The sequence below is a fragment of the Lactuca serriola genome, chromosome 1 (assembly GCF_051521515.1).
Source record: "Lactuca serriola cultivar US96UC23 chromosome 1, Lser_US96UC23_V15, whole genome shotgun sequence".
NCBI classification, from domain to species: Eukaryota; Viridiplantae; Streptophyta; class Magnoliopsida; order Asterales; family Asteraceae; genus Lactuca; species Lactuca serriola.
Genome location: NC_136408.1, coordinates 36,937,491 through 36,954,932, shown reverse-complemented (window position 1 = coordinate 36,954,932; position 17,442 = coordinate 36,937,491). Strand labels below are relative to the sequence as shown.

Genomic DNA, 17,442 nt, shown 5'->3' with positions numbered 1-17,442 from the left:
ACATTTTGCTTATTTCAATGAAACTAAATGTATCCCATTTCTTTAGACCAAACTTTATTTCACATATTTGGGGGGGGGGGGGGGGGGATGTTGGTTATTGGATATTTTGTTCCCAAAAATAACTCTATGACATTATAAAAGATTTTTAGTTTATCACAAAGCTCACTTGCCAAAGCCCACTCTTTTTCATCATGTGACATCCCCAAATTCACGGCCAGAAAAGACCGATTTTGTTTATGCTTTATAAAAATCAGAGTACCCTTTTAATAAAAATGTTGCAGAATTTGTTCCCAGAAAATACATGATAAATACTTTATCAAAGCATTCCCGAAGAAATGTATTTTGTTCATTTAAAACATTTGGGATGTCGTCGTCAATACAGAAACATAAGCATAAACAGAACTTACATTCATTTACACTAGTGATCTACATCTCTTTTAATCTCTCAATGTAAAGTAGTTTCGTATCGATACCTGTGATACAAATTAGTTGAGTGGGTCAGGTTGGGAAACCTGGTGAGTACATAGGATTTTCAACCCACACAATAATATAATCATTACGTATAATCATCAAACAATTAATCCAATTACCCATCCCTATTATCTTCTTCATTTCTTAAGGATCTACCCTAAGAGTTATCTACCACTCATTCCTAAGGAATTTTCCTAAGGAATAGGCACGAAGTACATCGTCGCCAGGGTTTATAAAACATGCACTAAATCCATAGTTGCCAAGTTTCATCCAACGGGTGCTAAGTCCGTAGCTCATTTATCGACAATATTATTTTCGGCAATCCACCCGAAATACATGTCAATTGGTTTTTAGAGTACACCGGGTGAACAGATCGTTGACAACACCTACAGGTTTGTGAGCCTGCTAGTTTTCCACTGGACTATCTAGAATAGTCCGTGGTTGTCATCCATACTCTGCTAGATGACGGGGCCAACGTTTGGGTAAAGGCTTTTCTCACTTTTCACTTCTCACCCTCATCTCATGATCTATATCACCTTTCATCTCATCTTCAAACTCATTTTTCATCACACACCAACTATTTAATCTACCCATGTTTTACCCCAACGTATTTGTAGATATAAAATACATATACAGTTTAAATCATTAAAAACGTATATAAAATCGATTATCCATCATAGACAACAAGTATTCAGATAATATGCACACATAGCACGTAATTTTATATAAAATACTTCATATCTATATGTAAGATGAAAGTAATATGCACTAACTTGTAGCGTGCTTTGATAGAATCTAACTAGAAACGGTTAGCGGTTAGTGATCGTCGGGCTCAGGAAGCGAAAACGGCTTCAGCAAACGAGAGAGAAAGAAGAGTTTTAGGTATATGATTGGCTGAGGTCGAACTTGCTATTTATGGGTAGTTTTTGGGTCTCTCACATCGTGAGAATTCATTGCTCACGTCGTGAGCCATGGCCGAATCACCTCGTAGCTTCGCTATCTGCATTCGAGGCTTGAATAATGTCTGTTTGACTCCTCACGTCGTGAGAATTCATTGCTCACATTGTGAGCTTGTTCTGTAGACTTGCCATCTGCATTCTAGCCTTGAAAATTGGCCTTTTGACTCCTCACGTCGTGAGAAAAGAGGCTCATGTCGTGAGTCCAAGCATATTAGGGTTTTTGACACGTGTCATGCTCTCAGACAGCTGCATCTTCGGAATGTCATAACTTTTGCATACGAGCTCCGTTTTTGACGTTCTGTATATCCACGCGTAGGTGGAGACATACTCTACAACTTTCATTTAGAACCCTAAGGCTAAAAAGTACTCTATCATAAACTCACTTTTTATGATTCCCGGCGTCGTGCCGGTTTTGTCGCGAAACTTCGACATGTCATAACTTCTTCGTTATAACTCGGATTTCGGCGTTCTTTGTATGTACGGAAACCTTGTGACAGATACTACAACGTATTTAGGATTATTTGTTCTAAATAATCCTCTATAAAAAAGTCATTTTTGACGCTTATCGTCTCTAAATTGACTAGCCTGAATCTGCGGGCATTACAATTATCTCCCCCTTAGGATGATTACGTCCCAGAATCATCAACAAAACATGGCTTGTATAATGACGCCATATGTTATCTTTTCATCCTAGGTAATAACGGTAACTCCTGTGTTCCTTCAAATGAGTATCTAACTCTTGGACTTCTTGACTGTAGACAATGCTCAATCTTGCACCCGTTCTCTATCTCACGTTGGACTTTCAATCGTAACTTTCGAGTTACAAAATCAATCCTTATTGAAGACTCCTTCTTCTTCTTAAAAGACTTAAGATAAGTTCTTTCCTTCATTTATCGTAACAGATCGAAGGGCCATGTTCTAATGACCGCTCATCGTATGATGCAACGCTTAGACTCAGGTCTCTTAGAGTCAAATTCCATGATGGAATATATCTTCCTTCATGTTCTAATGTGATATAATCACATTTTAGCATGTAGCATTTCTAGCTGTAGGCTTCTTACTTAAACGATGGCCGCGATACCCCATAATTGAACACCCCGTATGCAATGTTACTCCAGAACTCGAGCCCCGATGCCCTATTCTCATATCCATGGGCAGCCTCCCTCAAAAACATAACAAACTCATGAGTCATGGTCTCATGGGTCTCATACAATCCCATCCTCCAAGAAAACTCGACCAAACTGCATTCTTGGTATTCTCCACCTAGACGGTAAACCAATGCTTGTTGGTAGGTAGGGTCTTGGAAATTCTCATGGAATGCCACAGTCGAAAAGAACTCCACACATAACTCCTTGTACACCCTTTCCTAGATAGCAAACAAATTATGCCACCCCTTGCATGTAAAAGAAAATCCGTTCCCCAAAAATAACTTTGTAAGAAGTGGGTTTAACCTATCAACCAATCCAACCTCCCTAACCGGTTGTTGCAACAAGTGAAAAAATCCCGCAATAAAAGTTGTTGGAAAAACATAAAACGGGTGCAAACTAGCCACCCCTGTTGGAACCTCACGTCTAGGAGCCATTTATGCAAAACAAGAAAGAACAAAAACCAAACAAGAAAAATCCAACAAATTAGAATTAAACAGAAAACTGGTCTGATGGTGCCCAGGATTCACATTGTGAATCCCTTAAGATTCACGTCGTGAGTTCGCTAGCGAAAGTCAACAATGGTCAAGGCAGTGTACAAATCGGACTAAAATAATGGATGGGGTTTTATACTAGAACAATTCTAAACACATTCCAATAACATGCAATAACTATAACTTGAATTTCAGGGCAAATTTCAACAATGCAATAACCACCAAACCCTAGCCCTAAATTCAAATATTAAAGCACCATTATCTATTAGAAACAAGAAATGAATACCTTATGAAGGAGTTTACGTAAGCAAAAGTGGAAAATGAAGTGCAGTAGGGCTGAAATCGGAATGGGGACTAGGAAAGAACACCTTCACTTCGTGAGGAATAAAGAAGTGGTTAGGTCAAAAGGTATCTGACCTTTAACTGTGGTCCCGTGATCCTTTCAAAATTCATGTCGTGATTCTTATGATTCATGTCATGAGCAATCTTGGGCTGATCAGTTGGGTCATTCAATTAAATAATAAGTGGGCTGGGATGTATTGGGCTAATGAATAAGGAGTCCGTAAATCCTCCTGGACTCATGTAACAACCCGAATTTCCAGGTATCTTTTATGCTTATATTTTTGGAGTTTTGTGAGGGGACTCGACAAGTTGGAGCTCAAACTTGCCGAGTGGGATCGCGGATCAGGACGCGGGTTCACGCCCGGACTCGACGAGTCCAAGGAATGGACTCGGCGAGTCCTCGCTGTTTAATGAAACCCTAATTTCCCGGCCCTAGGCCCTATTTAAAGGACCTTATGGCCCTTCATTGCGGCTACCTTTATCTTGAGAGCACCAAAGCAGCTGAGGGATTCGTGTGAGTGAGATAAGAGGCTATTGTTCACCAAATTTGTGTGTTTTTGCAAGAAAGGAAGAGGAAAGTCAAGCTAGAGGAGTTGGGGAGCTTGGATCTTCTTTCATTTCATCAGAGGAGGCTTCTTGAGGTATCATTCAAAGCTTATTTCCGTATTTTTGTTGATTTGGTCAAATCTAGGGTTTCTTCATGCCTTATTTGCTTTATATTAGAAGTGTGAGAGGTCCCATGGGGATATGGTGCTTAGATCTGGACCTTAGCAGGTCCAGAGAGTCCCTAATGTCATGCTTTATGCCCTCTCTTTTGGGTTAGAGGCTAGGGTTGCCATTTTAGAGGTTATTTCTCCAAAAAGAGCCTTGTAGGTGTGTTATGAGCACCAAGATATAGACTTTACGTGGTAAATAAGCTTAGGAGGGCTAGATCTATGAGTGCATGGTGCGGATCTGACCTCAGAAGCTAGTTTGAGTAGATGCATGGCATGGACTCGCCGAGTCTGAAGAACAGACTCGGCGAGTAGCATGAAGATTGTCCTTGACCACTCAGTGAGTGGTCCAGCCGAGTTATGAGTTGACTCAGTGAGTCAGGGAGAGTTAGCGAGGGTTGACAGGTGGACTGAGTCGAGCTGGGACTCGCCGAGTTGTTCTTAAGACTCGGCGAGTTGAGTCGTGGTGGCCCCGCGATTCATGCCAGGTGGAACCCGTCGAGTCAGGGGTGTACTCGACGTGTCAAAAAGGGAATCCTAAAGAGTTGGTGAATACGTATAGACTCGCCGAGTCGCCCTAGTGCACTCGCCGAGTCCGGTCAAAGTTGACCGTTGACCGTTGACCAGAGTTGACCAGTGTTGACTTGATAGGGGTAGTCAACCTTAGTGGTAAAAGTGTTAATTAGAGACATCTGATGTTATAGGAGGATTATAGCTCGGAGGATCGAGCACGAGTGATTTCCAGGATTCGCGAGTTATCGAGATACACGAGGTGAGTCTTCTCACTATACTTTACCCTGAGTAGGTAATCAGAGTTATGTGTCAGAGTATGTGTATGTTATGTGTATGGTATGTGTTGTACTGCATGATGTCTATGTGATTTATGCTGTGCATGTTTATAGAGTTGGAACCGGAAGGTTCCCAGAGTTAGAACCTGAGGGTTCCCAGAGCTTGGGTGCACGGACCCATAGAGTTATAGCCTCGAGTGGCTAATATATGTTTATGTGGTATTTTGGGGAACTCACTAAGCTTTGTGCTTACAGTGTTAGTGTTGTTGTTTCAGGCACTAGCGATGACCGTGGGAAGGCGCCGGCTTGATCTGTACACACGCATGGGATTTTTGATATATATGTGATCTTGGGATTTTGTATGATGTGAATTGAGATTTAAACTTAATGTTTTTATGAAAATTAAATGAGAAATGTTTTTATAATTTGCGAAAAATTATTTTGAAATTCACGGTGTTACAAGTTGGTATCAGAGCCTTGGTTTGAGGGATTCGAGTACACCTTCGGGCATATTTGAACTCAAATTGAGGATTTGAGAAGTATTTTCAAAAAGAGTAAAAGATTTTGAAAAGAAACGCAGAGCAGAGTTGTGTGTACGATCAGTCCGCGCCCGAACGGTGATTTCCCAAAATACCCTCATGTTATGTGCTATTGATATTAATATGATGTATCCGCATGCTAGAGTAGAGTAGGTATTCCTATTAGGACTAGAGTGGCCTGATTTGTGATTCCTTAGCCTAGGAAGAGGTGAGCTGCTATGAGACGCTTGAGAGTGAGTAGGTAGCAGCGAGGGGCTTGTGAGAAATCTATTAGAGAGTGATCTACGCATGATAGAGTACTTGGAATTTGGGATCCGAAGAGGAGGACTTGGGATGTATTCTGATACGGTGTGGAAAGTATTATTGGGCCCGTACTACTGAAAGCACCGGAGCGGTGTACAACCCAAGTAAGAATCTTTGGAATACCAAGGATCAAGGAGGAATGAGTTGTCGAGTGTGAGTATGCTCGAAGGGATTCTAATTTTTCGTATGTTGTATTTCAGAGGTAGATCATGGTGAGGACACGTTTGATGCCTGAGAGCAGTGATACCAGTGATGAGGAGATCCGCCGGATCATCCATGAGGAGGTGGCTGTGGCCATCAGGGCAGAGATACCAGAGATGTTCGGGTCTATTAAGACCACGCTGATTGAGACCTTCGACGAGCGTTATGCCGCTCTTTCTGAGGCTGCTGTGGCAGCGGCCACCGCAGCGATTGCTTCCGCGAGGCGGCAAGGTGGTGATGCGTTGCTGTTCCGGGAGTTCCGCAACACAAAACCACCAGAGTTTGATGGGACCCAGGGTCCGGTGGTAGCTATGAGATGGATATCTGATATAGAGGGGTGCTTCTTCACTTGCTCATCTCCTGAGCATTTGAAGGTTCGATTCGCGCTGAACCAGCTTCGCTTGGGAGCGAAGGACTGGTGGAAGTTTGTGACGGCGCATTATACGCCTACTGAGCTTGCAACAGTGACCTGGGAGAGGTTCACTGTCATGTTCCGAGATGAGTACGTTCCCCAGGTGGAGAGGGAGCGTTTGGCACAGGAGTTTCTGACCCTCAAGTAGGGTACTGAGTCAGTTACAGCGATTACCAGGATGTTCCATGAGAGGGCGATGTTCTGCCCTGAGCACGTGTCCACTGAGCAGGCACGTATGAGCCGTTATTTGAGCATTTTGAGGCGGGATATTCAGGAGTTCGCGGCGAACTCCTCGTACCGGACATTTGCTGAGCTTCAGGCAAATGCTCGGAAGAGGGAGATTGAGCTAGAGACTCAGGCCAGGGAGGAGGCGGAGTCTCAGGGGAAGGATCGGCGACCGGCACAGTCTCAGCCGGCAGCCAAGCGGGCCAAGCCCGCTGATCCCAAACCAGGGAGCCAGAAGGGCCGCACTTGTGGGGAGTGTGGCAAGGGTCACGATGGAGTCTGCAGAGCGGGATCTTGCTACAAATGTGGCAAGGAGGGGCATATGGCCAAGGATTGCCCCAAGGGGTTTGCAGTGTGCTTCCACTGCAATCAGACCGGACACCGGAAGGCAGAGTGTCCGCAGTTGCGAGGGTCATCTCAGGGAGCACCTCAGGGAGCTGCCCCTGCCGCCATTAGAGCTACAGAGAGTCGGTCGGTGAAGGCCGAGGCGCCGAGGGCACGAGGGAGAGCTTTTCAGCTGACCGCGAAGGAGGTCCGCGCAGCGCCCGATGTCGTGGCTGATATGTATTCTTTCATGTATTTATTTTGATGATGAGATATTATGCTTATGTTATGTTATGCGTAGGTACTTTTCTTGTGAATTCTGTACCTGCCTTGGTGTTATTTGACTCGGGTGCGAGTCGGTCTTTTGTATCTTTGGCTTTTAGTCAGCATCTCAGTGTTAGTCGTGAGGCGTTGAGTCGGCCTCTGAGAGTTTCCATAGCTGATGAGAGAGTGATATATGCCACAGAGGTTCTCCGAGGTTGTGTAGTCGAGATTTTCGGTGTTGAGTTCCCGATTGATCTGGTTTCTATTGTGATGGGTGATGTCTGTGTCATTGTGGGCATGGACTGGTTGAGCAGATTTGGTGCGGTTATCGACTGTGAGCGTCAGCTGGTGACCATACGAGACCCTAGCGGGGGAGTTCTTTCGGTATATGGTGAGGGTACACGATCAGGATCAGCGTTTTGTTCGGCCGCTAGAGCAAGGCGGTGTCTACAGCAGGGCTGTAAGGGTTTTGTGGCGTATGTGATGGATACGTGAGTGGCTTCCGAGAGGCCGAATTCAGTTGAGGAGGTTCCGGTGGTGCGTGAGTTCCCGGATGTTTTCCCCAAGGAGTTGTCGGGTGTGCCTCCTGTGAGGCAAGTGGAGTTTAGTATCGATTTGGTTCCGGGGGCTGCGCCTGTCGCTAAGGTTCCTTACCGCCTTGCACCTCCAGAGATGCAAGAGTTATCCTCGCAGCTTCAAGAGCTGCTGGGAAAGGGGTTTATTCGGCCGAGCAGCTCGCCGTGGGGAGCACCTATCCTGTTCGTCAAAAAGAAGGATGGTTCACACCGGATGTGTATTGATTACCGGGAGTTGAACAAGCTGATGATCAAGAACCGTTACCCGTTGCCGAGGATCGACGATCTGTTCGATCAGTTGCAGGGAGCATCTTGGTTCTCCAAGATCGATTTGAGGTCTGGGTATCATCAGGTGAGGGTGCGGGATGAGGACGTCCAGAAGACAACGTTCAGGACGCGTTATGGGCATTACGAGTTTGTGGTGATGCCTTTCGGGCTCACCAATGCCCCGGCAGTGTTCATGGATCTCATGAACCTAGTATGTAGACCAATGCTGGATCGGTCAGTGATTGTATTTATCGATGATATTCTGGTATATTCGAGATCTAGAGAGCAACATGGGGAGCATTTGCGGGAGGTTCTCGGAGTTCTGAGATCGGAGAGGCTTTATGCCAAATTCTCCAAGTGTGATTTCTGGTTGCGGGAGGTCCAGTTCTTAGGACATCTCGTTAATCAGAAAGGGATATTGGTTGATCCGGCCAAGGTTGAGGCAGTGATGAGTTGGGAGGTGCCGAAGTCACCCTCCGAGATCAGGAGTTTCCTAGGGTTGGCAGGGTATTATCGGAGGTTTATCAGGGATTTCTCTAAGATCGCAGTGCCACTCACCAGATTGACCCGGAAGGGTGTTGCTTTTTCATGGGGCCCCGAGCAGCAGGCCTCCTTTGAGACACTTCGCCAGAGGTTGTGCGAAGCCCCGGTATTAGCTCTCCCGGAAAGGATGGAGGACTTTGTGGTATACTGTGATGCATCGATTTTGGGTTTGGGAGCGGTGCTGATGCAGAGGGGGCATGTGATAGCGTATGCATCGAGGCAGCTAAAGCCTCATGAGACGAGATATCCCACCCATGATCTAGAGTTGGGGGCAGTGTTGTTCGCCCTCAAGATCTGGCGTCACTACTTGTATGGGGTTCAGAGTACGATATACACGGACCATAAGAGTTTGAAGTATTTGATGGATCAGCCCAACCTAAATATGCGTCAGAGAAGGTGGTTGGATGTGGTCAAGGATTATGATTGTGAGATCCTATACCACCCAAGAAAGGCTAATGTGGTAGCCGATGCGTTGAGCCGCAGGGCGGAGAGCACTCCACTGCGGGGTGTATGTTTGAGATTGACCGTGATAGCTCCAGTATTGGACGCCATTCGTGGGGCACAGGCCGAGGCTGTGCAACCTGAGATGCAGAAGAGGGTACGGGTTGTTGGTTTGGTTTCAGAGTTCGTTACCGATGGTCGGGGGCTTATGACATTTCAGGGGCGTATCTGGGTACCGTTTGTGGGAGGAACGCGTGCCACTTTGATGGAGGAGGCTCATCGGTCGAAATTTTTGATCCATCCGGGGGCCACTAAGATGTATTTGGATTTGAGAAAGGAGTATTGGTGCCCCTGTATGAAGAGGGATGTTGCGTGGTTTGTTGAGAGGTGCTTGACCTGCCGTAGGGTTAAGGCCGAGCATCAGAGGCCGCATGGCAAGTTGCAGCCATTGGAGGTTCCCGAGTGGAAGTGGGAACAGATCACTATGGATTTCATCACCAAATTGCCGAGGACTGCCAGAGGAGTTGACGCAATTTGGGTGATTGTGGATAGGTTGACGAAGAGCGCTCACTTCCTTGCCATCAGTGAGAGTTCTTCAACAGAGAAATTGGCGGAGGTGTATGTGAGGGAAGTGGTATCTCGGCATGGGGTGCCGATCTCGATTGTTTCGAACCGTGATGTGTGCTTCACTTCCAGATTCTGGAAGAAATTTCATGAGGAGTTGGGTACCAGACTGCATTTTAGTACCGCATATCATCCCCAGACAGACGGTCAGAGTGAGCGGACGATTCAGACGCTTGAGGACATGCTCCGGGCATGTGTGCTGGATTTCGGGGGTAGTTGGGATGCGTATTTACCCTTGGCAGATTTTTCCTACAACAACAGCCATCATTCGAGCATTGGTATGCCACCCTTTGAGTTGTTATATGGGAGGAGGTGTCGAACCCCTATTTGTTGGGGAGAGGTCGGTCAGCGAGTGATGGGCAGTACAGAGATCGTGCTTCAGACGACAGAGCAGATTCAGCAAGTCAGACAGAGGTTGTTGACCGCTCAGAGCCGATAGAAGAGTTATGCAGACAGGCGCCGGTCTGAGCTTGAGTTTCAGGTCGGCGACTTTGTTCTCCTGAAAGTCTCTCCTTGGAAAGGAGTGATTCGGTTCAGGAAGAGGGGCAAGTTGGGGCCCCGGTATATTGGTCCATTCCGTGTGATCGCGAGGGTAGGCCGAGTAGCCTATCGTTTGGATTTGCCAGCAGAGTTAGGGCAGATTCACGACACTTTTCATGTGTCGCAGCTGAGGAAGTGTATAGCCGATGAGTCGGCAGTGGTTCCATTAGAGGATATTCAGGTGGATGCGAGCCTGAATTATGCCGAGAGGCCAGTGGCCATCAGAGATCGGAAGATCAAGGTTTTGAGGAACAAGGAAGTACCCCTGGTGTTGGTTCAGTGGCAACATCGGAGGGGATCGGAGATGACCTAGGAGCCGGAGCGTGAGATGCGTGAGCAGCATCCGGATCTATTTGCAGAGCGAGACTTCGAGGGCGAAGTCTAGTTCTAGTGGGGGAGAATTGTAACAGCCCGGATTTCCAGGTATCTTTTATGCTTATATTTTTGGAGTTTTGTGAGGGGACTCGGCGAGTTGGAGCTCAAACTCGCCGAGTGGGATCGCGGATCAGGATGCGGGTTCACGCCCGGACTCGACGAGTCCAAGGAATGGACTCGGCGAGTCCTCGCTATTTAATGAAACCCTAATTTCCCGGCCCTAGGCCCTATTTAAAGGACCTTATGGCCCTTCATTGCGGCTACCTTTATCTTGAGAACTAAAGCAGCTGAGGGATTCGTGTGAGTGAGATAAGAGGCTATTGTTCACCAAATTTGTGTGTTTTTGCAAGAAAGGAAGAGGAAAGTCAAGCTAGAGGAGTTGGGGAGCTTGGATCTTCTTTCATTTCATCAGAGGAGGCTTCTTGAGGTATCATTCAGAGCTTATTTCCGTATTTTTGTTGATTTGGTCAAATCTAGGGTTTCTTCATGCCTTATTTGCTTTATATTAGAAGTGTGAGAGGTCCCATGGGGATATGGTGCTTAGATCTGGACCTTAGCAGGTCCAAAGAGTCCCTAATGTCATGCTTTATGCCCTCTCTTTTGGGTTAGAGGCTAGGGTTGCCATTTTAGAGGTTATTTCTCCAAAAAGAGCCTTGTAGGTGTGTTATGAGCACCAAGATATAGACTTTACGTGGTAAATAAGCTTAGGAGGGCCAGATCTATGATTGGATGGTGCGGATCTGACCTCAGAAGCTAGTTTGAGTAGATGCATGGCATGGACTCGCCGAGTCTGAAGAACAGACTTGACGAGTAGCATGAAGATTTTTCTTGACCACTCAGTGAGTGGTCCAGCCGAGTTATGAGTTAACTCAGTGAGTCAGGGAGAGTTAGCAAGGGTTGACAAGTGGACTGAGTCGAGCTGGGACTCGCCGAGTTGTTCTTAAGACTCGGCGAGTTGACTCGTGGTGGCCCCGCGATTCATGCCAGGTGGAACCCGTCGAGTCAGGGGTGTACTCGACGTGTCAAAAAGGGAATCCTAGAGAGTTGGTGAATACGTATAGACTCGCCGAGTCGCCCTAGTGCACTCGCCGAGTCCGGTCAAAGTTGACCGTTGACCGTTGACCAAAGTTGACCAGTGTTGACTTGATAGGGGTAGTCAACCTTAGTGGTAAAAGTGTTAATTAGAGACATCTGATGTTATAGGAGGATTATAGCTCGGAGGATCGAGCACGAGTGATTTCCAGGATTCGCGAGTTATCGAGATACACGAGGTGAGTCTTCTCACTATACTTTACCCTGAGTAGGTAATCAGAGTTATGTGTCAGAGTATGTGTATGTTATGTGTATGTTATGTGTTGTACTGCATGATGTCTATGTGATTTATGCTGTGCATGTTTATAGAGTTGGAACCGGAAGGTTCCCAGAGTTAGAACCTGAGGGTTCCCAGAGCTTGGGTGCACGGACCCATAGAGTTATAGCCTCGAGTGGATAATATATGTTTATGTGGTATTTTGGGGAACTCACTAAGCTTTGTGCTTACAGTGTTAGTGTTGTTGTTTCAGGTACTAGCGATGACCGTGGGAAGGCGTCGGCTTGATCCGTACACACGCATGGGATTTTTGATATATATGTGATCTTGGGATTTTGTATGATGTGAATTGAGATTTAAACTTAATGTTTTTATGAAAATTAAATGAGAAATGTTTTTATAATTTGCGAAAAATTATTTTGAAATTCACGGTGTTACAACTCACGTAGTGAATCGTATTGACTCACGTCGTGAAGTTTGTCTGAGCATATAATTTCTTAAAAACTCCAAAAAGAAATTAGTAACTATATTTCTTAATTTATTACAACTTAATTTTAGGGACCCCATACTTAGTGTTCTATCATGCACAAAATGATTTAGATGATACGATTGATTTTCCTAAAAATGAAAAAACTAAAAGAAAATGAAAAGAAAATTCAAACCGAACTCGTGTTGCCTTCCGAGAAGCGCTTCTTTTTTATGGAGTCGTGAGCTGGACTCCGTGCCTCCCTACATTGAATTGTCGGAGGAGTCCATCACCACCTAAATATTATGTTCTTTCCATCGCCTCTTGTAACCTTGGACACGTCGAATGTACGCCTTCTTTAAGTTCTCCTTTTTAGCTTTTTTCTCGTCTTCATCAAACTTCCTTTTAATCCCTTTAGTCTCAAATTTTTCTTCATTCTTTAGCTCCATATGAATCTTTTCTTCCTTCACCATTGGACTTGTCTCCTTGGAATTTACCTCGTCTTCATCATCATCTCTCGATATTTCATCGCTTTCCTTACTTACCCAAGAAATTGGATTTGTGTAGGCAATGACTTCAACTAAAAACAGGATAGATGCTCTCGATTTTATTCGTTTAACTTGTTGAATTGTTTTGATTTCTTCCTCCATGAGCTTCTCTAATTCTTCAAGTTCATTCTCTTCATCTATATTGAAAACCTCTCCTTAAACATTATTCCATTGGAAACCATCTTCTATTCCAAAAGTTTCCTTTTCATCTCCTATCCTCAAAGTGAGCTTGGACTCGCGAATATCAACCAAGGCACCAACAATATTAAGTAATGGGCGACCAAGAAGAATGGGGACATCATGATCTTCTTTCATATCCATAATCACAAAATCAATTGGGAAAACAAATTTCCCAATTTTTACTAATATGTCTTCTACAATGCCCATTGGTTGTGTCACAGAACGATTTGTCATGTGAATTGTCATTTTAGTAGCCTTCATCTTCTGATTATTAAGCTTTTTTTAAAATGAGAAAGGCATCAAATTTATGCTAGCCCTAGAATCGGCTAAAGCATAAGTCTTCAGATTGTTCCCAAACTCATATGGAAGAGTGAGGCGTCCATGATCTCCCATGTTCTTTGGTAACTCTCCCAACGCTACCCTTGAACTTTGCTCACTTAAAACCACCTTGGAATTATTCTTCAACTGTTGACGAGTATCCATTAAATCTTGTAAGAACTTTGCATACTCGGGAATTTTAGCTAACGTCTCCACAAAAGGAGTATTCATAGGAATACCCTTTACATGCTTTATGAATTCCAAATGCTCCCTTTCCACTGGACTAAGCTTAGCTCGAGACGGAATCGGTAAAGGCGGACGATAAGCCGAAACATTTTCTAAAGTTTTCTGTTCAGACTGATCCCACGTCGTGAGCATATAGGGCTCACGTCGTGAATCTGGTATTTCATCTGAACTTTGATTTTCGATCTTTAACTTCTTCGGTTCTGGTTCGGGTTGCCTTGGCTCTACTTCTAATGCTTCTAGGAACTTAGAGATGGCCTTTTCTTCAGTCTCAATCATCATAAAATGGGATTGAGCATTCTTTTTGGGAAATTGTGAGGATAATTTGTTGCTCACCAAAGTAGTTAGTTGACCAATTTGGACTACGAGATTATGGATGGATGCTTGATGATTTCTTAATGAAGCTTTCTGGTCAATCTTCATTGTCTGCTGTTCTTTCATCATTTTCATGTGTTCGTTTAGCACTACATTGGTATCATCATGTCTTTTCTCAGAAGCTTCCATAAATCAGGTCAAAATGTTTTCCAAATCTACTTTCTTCTCGGCTGGTGGTTGCTCTGGTAGAAGCCTCAACATGTCTGCTTATATTTCTCTTCCTTTTTCTTCTTGTATTCATCATATGCCAGCCACTCTTTCTTTGGTTTTCTCCAATCTTCATCATACTTATCCTCACTCGAATAACAAACTTGAGCCTTTTTATACCCATTATCATCTAAGCTGTAATCCTTGGTCAAGTGTGGACCATTACATCTTTCACATCCAACTCTTATAGCATGTATTGTTTGGTCCATTTCTATCATCCTCCTGTCCATTGTATCAAGCATGGCTATCACAGCAACCATGTCTGCAGAATTTCCACCCCCGCTTCCTTTTACTCCCTCACTTCTTGGATTGTGATACTCACGAGAATGTTTTGCAAATTCTTCCACTAACTCCTTAACTTCCCTTAGATTTTTCTTGGTAAGTGGTCCTTGGGAATCAAGTACTTTCCTTTCCATGACATTAACACCATCATAAAAGATTGAAACTTCTTGTTGTATATTGAGGTCATTTTGAGGACAATTTCTCAACAATCCCTTATAGCGCTTCCATGCCTCATAGAGTGACTCACTCGGATTTTGCTCAAAATTTTCTATTGCCTTTTTGAGTTTAGCTATCTTGGAAGGTGGGAAAAAATGATCCAAAAACTGTTCTCGTATTTGGGCCCAAGTAGTGATTGCACCGGGTGGTAGCGCCTTTAGCCAATCTTTAGCAGCTCCTTTAAAAGTGACTGGTAGCATCCTTAGCAAGACTATCTGTCTTGGAACATTTGGGATATTGAAATAATTCTCTATGTCATTCACTTCATCTAAATTCTTGTAAGAATCCTCATTATCCTTTCCAAAAAATGGTACATCCCTCAGTGCAACGAGGATGTGTCCTTTCAGTTCGAATGGGGCAGTTGCAAGAATTGCAGGTTGTATTAGGACAGGACCATCATCATCATCTCTAATTCGCTTTTTGTAAGCTCCAATGGACATATCCGTAATATCTGTCATTTAGTTATCAGACTCGTCTTCGGATTCACCCCTATGTAATGCAAATCCGGGCTCGGTATCGTATTCGGTATCCTTTGGGTTTGGATCTTGCTCAAAGCTTTCTATCTTGATTTAGTCCTTTGATGATGTACTCGACTCTCCTACTTTCTTCCCCGACTTCCTTCCACAGACTGATTTGAGGTCTTTGAAAGATGACTTTTTTGGTGATTCGCTCACTCCCGCATTCTTATCCATCTTCTTGTGAAGGGTTGAATCTGGATCTTCAAGTGGTGGCACCAAAGGTGTGTTAGAGCCTTTGGTCATGAACTTTTGCAAAATAAGCAAAAATAAAAACTTAAAACTGAACTAAAACATAAAAACAAGAAAAATGAAAATTACTGGATTCACGTCGTGAGCCAATAAAGCTCACGCCGTGAATTCAGTACTAAAAAAACTAAGCTGAAAAAGTAAAATTTTTGCAGGTTTTACCCCACAAAAAGGATCAATCAACCTAAATCAAATAGATAACAATCTAATAATCCGTTCCCCGGCAACGACGCCAAAAAATTGATGCGTGCAAATAGCTACACCTAATTTTATATTTATAACCTAACAAATCTAACTAACTAAATTGCACATAGGCAATGTACCTAGTCAAATTATAGAATAGTCGGGTAAGTCGGGTGTCGATCACAGGGAACGGTTTTGACTAATTAATCTATCTACTACTAAATTAACCTAATTACTAACAAAGAAATGGGATTTATCTAATTTTGCAAGTTTAGATAAACTTAATTCTTTAACACAAATTCAATCAGTAAACAAAACACTTCTGTTAGTTCGAATCCACTTTCCCTCAATGGTTTATAAATTAGCTATGACAATTACTGTTGGTTACCAATTAAGATAGTATTAGCAATTTAGTTCTAAATCTACTAACATTAATTAATTCATGTATATCAAAGTATGTTCACACTTAAGTTAACATAAAATCAATTATTTAATGGATTGGAGCTATGCAAGATTGATTAACAAAACACAATTATATTCATAATTTGAGTTCTCTAGCACAACCTAATTCAATAATTAATTGCTTAACTAAGATTGGTTTGATCCTAGATCTAATAATTTAATATTCACTAAATTACCAGGTATTCTAATTCATGTAAATTAATGGTCATCAACTACACTGAATAAGAAATCAAGCAATCAAATACTAAATCAAACATGCTAGGTTCAATCAATCCAACACGAGTCTTAACCTACAAGTAAATCAAAGCTAAAGTATTACACCATGAGTTCCAGCTTCATCTAGCTAACAGAAGTAGCTTGATTTAGCTGGACATACTAGCTAACAAAAACAAATAACTCATATTCAAAGACATAATTAAAGTGTACCAAATTCTTAAACTAATATGAACTTCTCCTCTCCTTAGATGCTAATAGCCAATTCCAGAACTTTTCTCCTTCTGAAAATCGTCTCCAGGAACCCTCAAGGCAGCCAAAAAGTCTCTCAAGTCGTAATGAGCAAGAGTATATATAGTTTATGATTTTTCCGAACTCATGTCGTGAATAGATAAGTCTCACGACGTGAATAGTAGATTTCCGTGTTGGCTAAGGACTATTCTTCATGATGTCTATCTTCTGGAAGATTCGTGTTCACGTCGTGAATCTATAAGCCTCACGACGTGAAGTCAGTAGATTACATAAGCTTCTTTCTTCTTTTATTCTCTAAGCCTGCAAAATTCCATGTTTTGTCATTTTTAGTCCTTTTCTCAAAAATGCTTCTACTTGGCTGCAAAGAACAATTTATCCTCATAAGTACCGTAATTCAATGCAAATAACCAAAATATTAATAAAAATATATGTAAATATTGCCTAAAAACATGTATAAATATGGCAATATCATGCACAACCTTTTACTGAAATGATACCAAGCTTGGATATTAATGAACATCTGAAATAGTCAAATTTTATCATTCTATTGATAATACTTTTGATACATCAATTTTTTCAAATAAGAATAATAATGACTAATCATTGGCATGAAAATGGGCCCTAAAATAGAGCTAATTGATGGGGTGTGATTATCTGCTTCGAGTTAGATCACATTGCCCTCGCCCTTGGTGTGCCTTGTTCTGCCTTCTCTCCTCTATCTAGGAGTAGAAGTAGCAAAAATTTTGCGTATTACATGTTCGGGGGATGGGCCTCCCGTCTTGTGCTTCCAGAACATAAGCTCCGTTTCGATGTGTTTCTACAATTTTGTATGGGCCTTCCCAAGTGAACTTCATTTCCCCTGAGGTTGTGCATGGTTAG

At 43.2% G+C, this 17,442-nt stretch overlaps 1 non-coding gene across 1 annotated transcript; it reads left to right on the top strand.

Moving 5' to 3' along the window:
• Positions 1 to 14,653: 14,653 nt before the first annotated feature.
• Positions 14,654 to 14,760, top strand: LOC145080700 (small nucleolar RNA R71). The gene has a single exon (XR_013695290.1). It is a non-coding gene; the product is annotated as a small nucleolar RNA R71 (small nucleolar RNA).
• Positions 14,761 to 17,442: the final 2,682 nt, after the last annotated feature.